Consider the following 14,159-nt stretch of genomic DNA (forward strand, 5'->3'; position numbering starts at 1 on the left):
TCTCTGGTATTATTTAGTGTTGTTTACACTGTTCCAAATTGTCTGAATTTTTTTTCTTCTAATAATAACCCTCCTTTTTCTTGATCTCCTTCTTATTGTTATTATTACTATTATTATTATGATCCTCATTATAATAATAAGTAATGTCGTTATCATTAGTAGGCTTGGTATAGCGGCCTTGTATAACCACCATCGAGCTGTAGGCCTAAAAGCACATCCTGTTAAGTATGAATACCTTGACTTACTTGGGCCTATATTTCAATAGGCTACTTATATAGACTACAGAACTGTATCTATCAATCAGTCATTCATTCGTTCATGTCACACAGCATACAAGTCATTCATGATTTGAAATGCAATGAAGCATTTTAGTTTCAAAATAAAACAATAAAGCGAACCTGAATAATTAGCGCAAACAATAAACAATCCGTTCCATTTGGGAAATTGCATTAACGAATGAATGCGACTGTTTTTAGTCTTTGCTGTAACAAAGGGTTTACAAAAAAAATAATGTAATGTTATAATGTATTTAGTGTTGTTTGTACTGTTACAAATGATATTGTAACCTGACAGCACATGTTTGGCACGCTGGGCTTGATCCTTACCTTCTCCAGCATTTTCCACAACTAGTCAAATGTATTCAACACAACTGACTTCCCCTTTACCTCCTGAGCAACCAGTAAATATTCCCCCATTTCATGTTTCTTAAACTGGGACAGCCCTAGTGTGTGTGTGTGTGTGTGTGTGTGTGTGTGTGTGTGTGTGTGTGTGTGTGTGTGTGTGTGTGTGTGTGTGTGTGTGTGTGTGTGTGTGTGTGTGTGTGTGTGTGTTTTCATTCCCCACCTTCTCCTCCTGGTATATGGGTGATCTGCTTGTTGACTAATTCTGCACGTATGACACACTCTGAGTGCAGCTGGAAGGTCATGAATTAATAATGCATTAATGAACGAGTCATCTGGTCAGACAACAGGACCTGCTGTGCCTGCAGTCTCTGGACCACACAGTCACACACAGACAACCCTCTCCTATTCGCCTACTGCCCCAACAAGTCCATGGATGACGCAATCGCCATTGAACTGCACACAGCCCTCACGCACCTGGACAAAAACAATGCATATGTGAGGATGATGTTTCATTGACTACAGCTTGGCCTTCAATACCATAGTGCCCTCTACGCTCACCACAAAGCTCACGGCCCTGGGACTGAACTCTATGCAACTGGTTCACCTCCTCCACACTGATCCTCAACACGGGGGGCCCACAAGGATGCATCATCAGTCCCCTCCTGTACTCCTGTATACCCACGACTGTGTGGCCTCACACAGTTCCAACGCCATCATCAAGTTCACTGACAAAACGACAGTAGTAGGTCTGAATACCAACAACAACGAGATGGCGTGCAGAGAGGAGGTAGGCACTCTGATGGCGTGGTGCCAGGTCAAAAACGTCAAGTTACTCAGCATACACATCTCTGAGGAGCTTAAATGGTCAAACCACACGTACACCGTGGTGAAGAAGGCACAACAGCGACTCTTCAACTTAAGGAGGCTGAAGACATTTGGCATGTGTCAGAGGGCCGTCAGAGTATTCTAAAGGAGCACCATCGAAAGCATTCTGTTGAGCAGTATCACAGCCTGGTACGGCAACTCCACTACTGCTGACCACAAGGCACTACAGAGGGTGGTAAGCTCAGCCGAACGCCACATTGGGTGCTCACTGCCTCCTCTCCAGGACACTGACAACACCAGGTGTCACAGGAAGGCCAAGAAGATTATCAAGGGCCTCAGCCACCCGAGCCATGGCCTGTTCTCCCCCGCTTCCATCACTCAGACGCGAGCAGTATAGGAGCATCATGGCAAAACTAACAGACTGGCCAATAGTTTCTACCTCCAGACCATCAGGTTGCTGAAAAGCCACCACTAGTCAGCTACTGCCCCCTGTCCCACTCCTGCCTCCTGGACTTCCTACTCCTCGGTCTCTGCCTGATACCTTCTGCCATGATTCACTGGTCTAAATCAGTGACAATGGCCCATCCTTCATCTCTTCATTATAGTAATCCGTGTCCCTCCCTCTACATCTCCTCTCTTTACCTCCACTGAACTAGAATGCACTATGATGCACTAAAAAGCTCAAGTTTCACTCAGCAGACAAGGGAGTAAAAAACATCTCACAATATTAGGACACAGGCCTGTCGCCTCCTACCTCGTCGTGTGATGTTATTGTAAAAGACTGCTGTCAGTTGAGATGGAACGCAAACCAAAGACAGTGTCTCGGAGAGAGACCTCTCGGAAAATTACAATTCCAAATTCCGATCATGCCAGGGAAAAGCAATCAGACAGTTTGTGCCGTTATCTATAATGAAGCATTGGGGTTAGTGACCTGAAAAAGTGCTGCTGTCGCTAACAGTAGCATTAGCGACAGGGGAAGGGGGGTCTCAGTAGACTACACTGGCTTCCTAAGCTAGCTGCTAAGCTAAATCACATAGCCAACTGGCAGACTGTCTCAAATGTTATGATGGGAATGGGAAGAACGCCACATTGTTATGTTCCTGATTTGTTCCTCAGAGGGATGTGTGAAAATGCTGGAAGGAGCATTTTACTTGTTGCTGCACACTGAGAGCTGCAGGAGGCTATGTTTTCATGGGCTTGACAAGAGGGGTAAATATTTCAGAGCTGAATGTGAGAACACTGCGCTTGCGTCTATGGGTAATTGTGCATGCTAAAACTACCCTCTCAGCAGATTTCCTTCTCCTATCCCCTCAGAAAACCCCAACGGAGAGGTTGTGCTTGACACACATTCAGGATTTTGGTCTCTCCTGAGGTCTAGGCTAGGGCCCATATTCAATCAAATCCAATATGTGGATGCTATTTGGGTGTGCGTGGCAAATAATACATACACAACACAAGAAATGTTCATTCTTATCAATGCAATATACGTGGGATTTTTCTTAGCTATCATGTGACTATCTCCACACTGTCAGCCAGGGCCTCTGGATCCCAGTACCAAAGAGTGGGAGGCTCTGGTCCCCAATAGTGACATCTGTCAATGAGCTGTGCAACATCCTGAGAACGCTTCCAAGGAACGCTTGCGAAACAGACCAGGCCGGGGATTGGGGTTTGAGAAGTCAATGAGAGAAGTGTAAAATTCTTCCTTAGTTGTTCATTTTCTCGAAATCTAAAGGCACAACCTGGATTAAAGCCAATGTCTTAAGTAATTGAACATGTTATTACTCCAACCTCGTGAAAGTGACAAACTGACATGTTTTCATTTTCGTCAAAACAACTTCATATTAAAGGAGTGCCTTTGATTGGACGGCCTGCACATGGGCAGTGTGTTTCTGCACATGTCGCCATGACATCACCTAAAATTGTGATCAAGGATTTGATTTCTATTGGAGAAGTTGATCTTCATACTGTATTGCCTTTGGCCACACTGATGCTAATGCACTTGTGCTCTTCCATTACACTGTTTAACCCAAGCTAACATCAAACCCTTCACCTAGCATGGGTCAGTGTCTCTAGCACGCAGACACACACGCACGCACGCACGCACGCACGCACGCACGCACGCACGCACGCACACACACACACACACCCTTAAGCATAAAATAGCCTTTCTACAAGTGAGGACTGGCAAAATGTCCTAATTTCCCTGAATGTTTGCTGGTTTACTGTTCCATGAGACCTTCTGGTACTCACAAGTATAGTACAACGTGTACACACACACACAAACACACACACTCCTGCCCACACCCTGCACACACATGATGTCATGTTGGCTCTTAAAGCCCCGAGTCCCTGACTAAATATATAAAAATGCAAAAGCAAGTCACTCTATTCACATGAAGGTACAGTAGACTCACTTCACTGTGTGGTAAAGGACAAGGCCCACTGTTAAACCCACAGTGAGGATATTGTTAAATACAGTGCCTTGCAAAAGTATTCATTCCCCTTGGAAACGTTTTCTATTTTGTTGCATTACAACCTGTAATATAAAAAGATTTTATGTGGATTTCATGTAATGGACACACACACAATTGTCCAAATTGGTGAGAAAAAAAAAGACAAAAAAATGAAAAGTGGTGCGTGCATATGTATTCACCCCCTTTTCTATGAAACCCCTAAATAAGATCTGGTGCAACCAATTATATTCAGAAGTCACATGATTAGTTAAATAAAGTCCACCTGTGAGCAATCTAAGTGTCACACGATCTGTCACATGATCTCAGTATATATACACCTGTTCTGAAAGGCCCCAGAGTCTCCAACACCACTAAGCAATGGGCACCACCAAAGAAGCGGCACCATGAAGACCAATGAGCTGTCCAAACAGGCCAGGGACAAAGTTGTGGAGAAGTACAGATCAGGGTTGGGTTATAAAACAAATTCAGAAACTTTGAACATCCCACGGAGCACCATTAAATCCATTATTAAAAAATGGAAAGAATATAGCACCACAATAAACCTGCCAAGAGAGGGTCGCCCACCAAAACTCATGGACCAGGCAAGGAGGGCATTAATCAGAGAGGCAACAAAGAGACCAAAGATAACCCTGAAGGAGATGCAAAGCTCCACAGTGGAGATTGAAGTATCTGTCCATAGGACCACTTTAAAGAAAAAAATAAGCAAACACATTTGGTGTTTGACAAAAAGCATGTTGGAGACTCCCCAAACATATGGAAGAAGGTACTCTGGTCAGATGAGACTAAAATTGAGCTTTTTGGCCATCAAGGAAAATGCCATGTGTGGCGCAAACACAACACCTCTCATCACCCGGAGAACACCATCCCCACAGTGAAGCATGGTGGTGGCAGCATCATGCTGTGGGGATGTTTTTCATCAGCAGGGACTGGGACACTGGTCAGAATTGAAGGAATTATGGATGGTGCTAAATACAAGGATATTCTTGAGGGAAACCTGTTTCAGTCTTCCAGAGATTTTAGACTGAGACGGAGGATCACCTTCCAGCAGGACAATAACTCTAAGCATACTGCTAAAGCAACACTTGAGTGGTTTCAGGGGAAACATTTAAATGTCTTGGAATGGCCTAATCAAAGCCCAGACCTCAATCCAATTGAGAATCTGTGGTATGACTTAAAGATCGCTGTACACTAGATGAACCCATCCAACTTGAAGGAGCTGGAGCCGTTTGCCTTGAAGAATGGGCAAAAATCCCAGTGGCTAGATGTGCCAAGCTTAGAGACAATACAGATACTTGCAGCAGTAATTGCTGCAAAAGATGGCTCTACAAAGTATTGACTTTGAGGGGGTGAATAGTTATGCACGCTCAAGTTTTCAGTATTTTTGTCTTATTTCTTGTTTGTTTCACAATAAAAAATATGTTGCATCTTCAAAGTGGTAGGCATGTTGTGTAAATCAAATGATACAACCCCCCCAAAAATAAATTGTAATTCCAGGTTGTAAGGCCTTTTCAGTATCTTTGAAGCCGCCCATGCACAGACTGTTAAGATACAGGACAGAGCTGGGCTGGACGGAGTTGGGCTGGAAGAAGCTGGGCTTGGATGGAGCTGGGCTCGACAAAGTTGGGCTGGAAGAAGCTGGGCTGGACGGAGCTGGGCCTGAAAGAGCGCTGGGCTGGACGGAGCTGGGTTGGACAGAGCTGAGCTGGGCTGGACGGAGCTGGGCTGGGCTACACTGAATTTTACTGTAGTTTCCTGTACTAGGCCTCAGACTACTGCATGGCCTACTGCCTACTGTGTGTGTGTGTGTGTGTGTGTGTGTGTGTGTGTGTGTGTGTGTGTGTGTGTGTGTGTGTGTGTGTGTGTGCGTGAAAAAAGAAGAGGAAAAAGTCCCACTGTGAAATGAGGCGTTTTAGCCTCTTGAATGATGGAAATACCAGCCGATGTACTCATGCTTATCGGTCTATAGGTTAATTAGCATAATTTAGTGGAATTAAATTGGTGTGTGTATAGGCTACAGTATATTCATTATATATCTTATTTATCACACGCATACAACATACAGATACAGAGGAGCAGTAAATCTGTCAGACAGCGTGAGAGCTGCTGCTGCAGCATCTCAAACAACCATCAGAAGGCAGGTTTCATCAGCGTGAGAGCTGCTGCTGCAGCATCTCAAACAACCATCAGAAGGCAGGCTTCATCAGCGTGTCACACGCCACTTTGCAATGAGCTGACGGCAGTAGGCTGTGCCTACTTAAGTGTTTGAAACCTGAACATTTTAAAACATATGAGGCATGTCTGATCTTGCTTCAAAGTAGCCTATTAGATCTCCTCTCTTTCTACATTTCTAACAGATATTTGAATCTGTGCCACATGAAACCGTTTGTGTGAGAGTCGCCCTTTTGACACTGGTTTCCTGCTAATTGCATTATGGAACAAACATTCACTTGTGTGCATTGCTGCGCTTATAATGTGAAGAAATAATAGTTGATCAACATTTTAAGATACATTTTCAGATCTGTTGCATCAGATTTTTTTTCATGAAGCCTAGGCCTACTGGTTGTATACATTTGGGGAAAAGTCAATGTGGACAGTTATTCTGACATCTTCAAAGTGTGAATCAGAATTTGGTAAGCAGGACGGCAAATCTTTGCATCCTCAATTTGCATGTTCTCTTAATCTAAATGTGATTTGTTTCATTCTGAGCACTGTGGGTGGACGCCCTAATTAGGTTACACACCCAATGCATATAGGTCCGGCAGATTTCTCGGTAAATGTCAATGTTGCCGGTCACATGTCCGGTGCCACATTTTCCTAAAGGAAACCCTGGCGTGTGTGACTGGGTGTGTGTGAAAGTGAAAGTGAGCGTAGTGTGTGTGTGTGTGTGTGTGTGTGTGTGTGTGTGTGTCTGTGTGTGTGTCTGTGTGGTGTGTGTGTGTGTGTGTGTGTGTGTGTGTGTGTGTGTCTGTGTGTGTGTCTGTGTGGTGTGTGTGTGTGTGTGTGTGTGTGTGTGTGTGTGTGTGTGTGTGTGTGTGTGTGTGTGTCTGTGTGTGTGTGTGTGTGTGTGTGTGTGTGTGTGTGTGTGTGTGTGTGTGTGTGAGTAAGAGTGTACCATGTAGAAGATCCACATCAATGAAAAAAGGCGAAGTTCTAAACAGCAGTGTAATAGAATCAGCTCAACACTTTTTATTTTACAGTCCATCTGTCCATCTAAAACAGTCCATCTGTAAAACAGTCCATCTGTAAAACAGCCCATCTTGGCACTGACACAATTTGCCTGAGCTGTCACAAAGTCCAAACATTAACATGCAACTCACCCACACATACACACCACCAGGCACACACACAACCAGACACACACCCACACACACACCACAAGACACACACACAGCCAGACACACACACAACCAGACACACACACAACCAGACACACACACAACCAGACACACACACACACCACCAGACACACACACCACCAGACACACACACAGCCAGACACACACACAACCAGACACACACACAACCAGACACACACACAACCAGACACACACACACACCACCAGACACACACACCACCAGACACACACCCACACACAGGGTTCTGAGTCGATCTGAAGCCTGACTATAAAAGACTATAGCCTGGAGGTAAAGCACGTCTCAGAGTCAAACTAATGGACCTCTTCCTACCTTTACACATTCCAAACACATCCCCCCTTTCCCTCCCTCCCTCCCTCCCTCCCTTTCCATCCCTTTCTCCGGATGTTGTATTGGGCAGTTCAATGCTGAGCAAATGTCTCAGTCCCTGGAGCAAAGCTGCATCAGGAAATTGAGTCTATCATAGTTCACGATTCAATGACATTATGAAGGGCCTCTTAGAACAGCTGAAGATTTATTTTAAAGAACTGATTGTGTCTCTTCTTGACACCAACAAACAGCCCATAATATCTGGCCCTGTGCCCTCCCTAAATGGTGGCATTGAACATTTCAGCAGACTTTTATTCATTCATTGACAATTTTGATACCTTCTAGAAACAAAGCTTGTTTTATAAGGAGGATGGGATCCACCCAAATCATTTAGGTTCCTGGATCCTTTCACAGCATTATAAGGCTGCGTTGAGACTTATCAATGACCCAAGCCCAGCTCAGGTAATCCCTACCATTGTGATGAGTTGTCATAATGCTTCAGAAAATGTACATTATCCCAGGGGGGTTGGAAGACACAATGTAACTAACCTAATTTATGTCCCTCTAACTGCCCTGAATGCCTCTGCTGAACCCACAGCTATCGTATGCAGTAGTCATGTGCCTATAAACCAGAGTTATACTGTTAGCACTGCTGCGGTGTGCCCTAGTAGGAATTCCATTGTGTGCAGCTCACCCTTTACTAACATTAATAACATGAGCATGTCTACTTCTGCTAAGCTTCCCAGTAAAGTAATGAAAACAATCAAGTATCGCAAAAAAAGTGCTAAAATAGCCCACGTTAACATATGTAGCTTAAGAAACAAGGTTAATGAAATCAATAATTTCCTAGTAACAAGTGACAGTCATACATTCATATATCTCTGAAACGCACTTAGATAATACCGTTGATGATACAGTGGTAGCAATACACAGTTAGAACATCTACAGAAAAGACAGAAATGCCAAAGGTGGAGGTGTTGCCATTTATATTCAGAACCACAATCCTGTAAAGCTTAGAGAGGATCTCATGTTAAATACTGTTGAATTAATATGGATACAGGTTCATCTGCCTCACCTAAAGCCCATTCTGGTGGGAAGCTGCTATATATAGACCAACAAGTGCTAACAGTAAGTATCTGGATAACATGAGTGAAATGCTTGATAATGTATGTGATATCAACAGAGAGGTATATTTTCTGGGTGATTTAAATATTGACTGGCTTTCATCAAGCTGCGCACTCAAGGAAGATATTCAAACTGTAACCAGTGCCTGCAACCTGGTTCAGGTTACCAGTCAACCTACCAGCATAGTTACAAACAGCACAGGAATGAAATCATCAACATGTATTGATCACATCTTTACTAATGCTGCATAAATTTGCTTTAAAGCAGTATCCAAATCCATCGGATGTAGTAATCACAATATAGTAGCCATATCTATCCAAAGTTCCAAAGGCTGGGCCTAATATAGTGTACAAGAGGTCATATAAGAACTTTTGCAGTGATTCCTATGTTGTTGACCTAAATAATATTTGTTGGTCTGTGGTGTGTAATGAGGAGCAACCAGATGCTGCACTTGACGCATTTATGAAATAGCTTATTCAAGTTGCTAATAAGCACGTACCCATTAAGAAAATTACTGTAAAAACTGTTAAATTCCTGTAGATTGACGAGGAATTTAAAAATGGTATGGTTGAAAGGGATGAGACACAATGAAAAAGGCAAATAAGTCTGGCTGCACAACCGATTCGCAAATATACTGCAAATTGACATGTGACTAAACTGAATTAAAAGAAGAAGAAACTATACTATGAAATAAAGATAAATGACATAAAGAATCATAGTAAAAAGCTTTGGAGAACCAGACACATTGTTTTGTGTAAAGTAAAGTGTCATGTAATATTTCAGATTGTACATTACAGATTGTACATATTTCAGATTGTACAGATTGTACGGACCTGGGGTCCGCCTTAATGTTGACGGACCCCAGGAAGAGTAGCTGCTCCCACATCCTCACTCCCCTGCAAACTTGGTCTTGGGATAGCCGCAGGGTGGATAGAGTGAATGGATCTAACAGCAACATGCCACACACACACACACACACACACAGACACACATACACAGACACATACATACACACACACACACACACACACACACACACACACACACACACACACACACACACACACACACACACACACACACACACACACACACACACACATGCTGACAGACAGACAGGATTTGTGTCCAAGGTCAGTGTTCTAAAAATGAGAGCTTAGGCCAAATCCCACTCAAACACACACACACCTAAATCTCGTTCACACACACATACCCTAGGACAGCACACCTCAGAAACCCTACTATTCGCAACACAGTCAGTGCTAAGCCGATCTATATAGGCCCTACATACACTATATATATATAAAAGTACATGGACACCCCTTAAAATTTGTGGATTCGGCTATTTCAGCCACACCCATTGCTGACATGTGTATAAAATCGAGCACACGGCCATGCAATCTCCATAAACAAACACTGTCAGTAGAATGGCCCGTACTGAAGAGCTCAGTGACTTTCAACGTGGCACCGTCATAGAATGTCACCTTTCCAACAAGTCAGTTCTTAACATTTCTGCCCTGCTAGAGCTGCCCCGGTCAACTGTAAGTGCTGTTATTGTGAGGTGGAAACGTCTAGGAGCAACAACGGCTCAGCCTCGAAGTGGTAGGCCACACATGTTCACAGAATGGGACAATATTCACTTCCGAGTTCCAAAGTGTCTCTGGAAGCAATGTCAGCACAATAACTGTTTGTCGTGAGCTTCACGAAATGGGTTTCCACAAGCCTAAGATCACCATGCGCAATGCCAAGCGTCGGCTGGAGTGGTGTAAAACTTGTGGTGTAAAGCTTGGTGGAGGCGGAATAATGGTCAAACTGGGTCTGGCTGGGCTGGGTCTGGGCTGGGATGCACTGGGCTAGTGCTGGGATGGGCTGGGATGGGCAGGTATTGGCATTGGGACTGGGAATGAGCTGGGATGGGCTGGTACTGGGATGGTACTAGACTGGGACTGGGCTGGAACTGGGTCTGGCTGGGCTGGGTCTGGGCTGGGATGCACTGGGCTAGTGCTGGGATGGGCTGGGATGGGCAGGTATTGGCATTTGGACTGGGAATGAGCTGGGATGGGCTAGTACTGGGCTGGGATGGGCTGGTACTGCGATGGTACTAGACTGGGACTGGGCTGGAACTGGGTCTGGGCTGGAATGGGCTGGTACTCGGCTGGTACTGGGACTGGGCTGGTACTGGGCTGGTGCTGGGATGGGATGTGCTGGGACTGGGCTAGTACTGGGCTGAGACTGGGCTGGGACTGGGATGGGCTGATACTGGGACTTGGATGGGCTAGTACTGGGATCGGACTGAGACTAGGATGGGCTGGGATGGTCTGTCATTGTAAATAAGAATTTGTTCTTAACTGACTTGCCTAGTTAAATAAATGTTTTAAAAAGTTAAGCAAAACTGACCAGTATGTTTGGTGAACTTCATCCTACTGTGTCTGGCCTTTAGTAGCAGCCTTGTGTGTTTGTTTGTGTGTGTGTGTTCATCCTCCAGATATACTGGTTGTCAGTAGGCCCAGTCAGTACACACCATGGTCACAAACACACATACACACACACACTGAATATCAGGTACTTCCTGGGCCCTAAACAAGACCCTGTCAGTGTTTTCTCAATTTCTCACACAGGTTTCAGGCCTGCCTAAACTTGTTACAGAAGGCCCAGTGCCTAGTCAGTACACACAATAGTCACACAATAGTCACACACACACACACACACACACACACACACACACACACACACACACACACACACACTTGGAACATAACCTGATCCTGTCAATATGATGATTAACGTGTGGGAAAGGCACTTGTTAACCACCTGAGTGATCACTAAGGCCAGGATTGAAAAGAAAGAAAGAAACACAGACACACAGACAGACAGACAGACAGACAGACAGACAGACAGACAGACAGACAGACAGACAGACAGACAGACAGACAGACAGAGTTCCAATGTATTGGGACTTCATGACTGCTGAACCACTAGTCATTCATCATCGTCCTCCTACACTGGGAGACTCGTACCCACAAGCATCTGTGAAAGGAGGCTCAATACAACAGAATCAACAGAATAGAATATAACGGTGGTGTCACTGCAGGAAAATGCAAGCAACTACAACACAAGACTAAGAGGGAAGATACATTCATCCACAGAGAAGTAATCGTGCATTTTCACTGGCTCTGAGATAATTAGATTTCTTGAGAGTGAGCAAATGAGGAAGAGATTTTATCACCACAATAACTGCATGTAGCCTAGTCACAACTGCAAATGACAATATGTCAGTATATGACACATGCTATTGTCTCATACCTATAAGAAAACACAGGTCATTACTTAGCTGATAATGCCAATAGAGGAATGCTAGGAGGACACTTGTATCTTGCACAGGAGATTGAAATCTATGAATTAAATGGTTTCATTTAGACTTGGTAATATGCACTACAGTTCAGCTGTCATGTCCAATGCAGTGTGTGTGTGTGTGTGTGTGTGTGTGTGTGTGTGTGTGTGTGTGTGTCCACTTTCCACTAAACCATGATGAACTGTGAAGTGCCTGCCTTTCATGTTGTCACACGCGCGCGCGCACACACACACAGACACACACACACACAGACACACACACACAGACACACGAACACAGACACACACACACAGACACACACACACACACACACACACACACACACACACACACACACACACACACACACACACAGCTAAAAAGGAGATACAAAGTAACTGCAGCGTGCAATAAAAGACAACGTGACACGTACTTTCCAATGACCTCACACAGCTCGTAGACATCTTCAAACAGCACATCGTCGTCCGCCATGGTCCAACGGGTCTGGGGAAACAATTCCCCCCAAATCCGTCCTGGAACGTATATTCCAAAGCAAATAACCACAACCGACGTTAAATAGGTGTAAATACAAACTAATTATGTTCGCCGTAGCCTAGGCTACTTGAAGCGTAGACTAATCACCAAGTAGTTGGGAATAAAGATTCCCCAAATTCCAATGGGTGGAAAAATATTGTTACCCCAAAACGATGCGACTCTGCGAGTGGATCGGCTACAGGGCGAAGCTTCAAGGCAACGTGAGTTCTTCAATAATCCCTTTGGCTGTCTGCGGTTCGGCCCCGCCTTGCCCGGGTTTCCCCGTTTCCTACCTAGGCTACTTTCCTCGGAGCATACGGTGGGAATGTCAAACGTTATAAACAACCCGAGTTGCGTGCCCGCCCGCTGATCCACGGTATTCAACAGTCCAGAACGCACTTAGCCTTTACAACCCGCTGCAAAAACTACAGCTGACTACTCTGTGTAGCTTGTTGAGTTGAAAAACAAAACAAGCTATTTACTGTAAATACTGTTATTCTAAAGAACATCCGAATACTGTACATTCTTCACATACCAAAAGAGGTGAAAATGATATATAGTTTTATCGCCCTTGAAAAGCGCGCATGGTGCCCTTACACACGCGACTCGATCAGGTAGGTAAAACTATATATTGGAAATGGGATTCGGACAGGGGATCACTAGCCTGTCTCTCTCTCGCTCTCTCTTTCACTTTGTCGTTGCTCCAATTTTCCTCTCTCTGTCGCTCCCTTCATATACAGTCATTGGTCGCTCCTCTTTTAGAGAGCTTCCAGAATGACAAAGCTCCTCCTACCCAAGGTTATTATGAAACTGCTCCGCTCTCCTCCATTACGCTTCCGCAGGAGCGGCTGCGTTCCGGGATCACCATTGAAACGGTGCTTGAGTCAAGATGACGAAGCGGGAGCGCTGTATTGTCTGTTTTTTTGTCGCAGTTTCTTGATACACTTTTAATGAACCGCAAGTTAGAAGGCGCACCAATCCAAAGTGCGAAAGACAGCCCAGCACGCACTAGTTGGCATTTAAAGGCCTGCTTAAGAATTCTTTAACTCAAACAAAACTCATGCTATGCAATTGAATGGGCATAATACATTGAGACTATAATAACATAACTATAACAACAGCCTTTTTGTGTATTGGTTTTGTCAAAAGGGAGACCTGGAAAAGAGTAACCTAGACCTCAACAAGTTGACTGAAACAAAAATAGACTGGCACCCAGTCTATAGTAAAATAACGCGATTCGGATGATGAGAAAACAGCAAGGCTATTATGCATAATCTGAAAACTCAGACACAGCTAGAACGCCATCACAGAGAGCAGTAGTGCATTGACTGTTCATTAGGTATTTAATTAAGTGGAAGACTTGTGTACATAGAGTGAAGTGAAATCAATTCAATTTCAATGTAAGGGCTACGTATGTTAACATTGACAAAGGCAGTGAAATAGATAATAAACAAAAGTGAAATAATGAATAAAAAATTAACAGTAAACATTACACTCACAGAAGTTCCAAAATAATAAAGACATTTCAAATGTCATATTATGTCTATATACAGTGTTGTAATG

At 44.2% G+C, this 14,159-nt stretch overlaps 1 pseudogene; it reads right to left on the minus strand.

Moving 5' to 3' along the window:
* Nucleotides 1-13,400, minus strand: part of LOC115113406 (peripheral plasma membrane protein CASK-like) — a 242,380-nt pseudogene extending 228,980 nt beyond the window's left edge.
* Between the last annotated feature and the right edge of the window lie 759 nt (nt 13,401-14,159).

Source organism: Oncorhynchus nerka, linkage group LG3, assembly GCF_034236695.1.
Source record: "Oncorhynchus nerka isolate Pitt River linkage group LG3, Oner_Uvic_2.0, whole genome shotgun sequence".
Lineage (NCBI taxonomy): Eukaryota > Metazoa > Chordata > Actinopteri > Salmoniformes > Salmonidae > Oncorhynchus > Oncorhynchus nerka.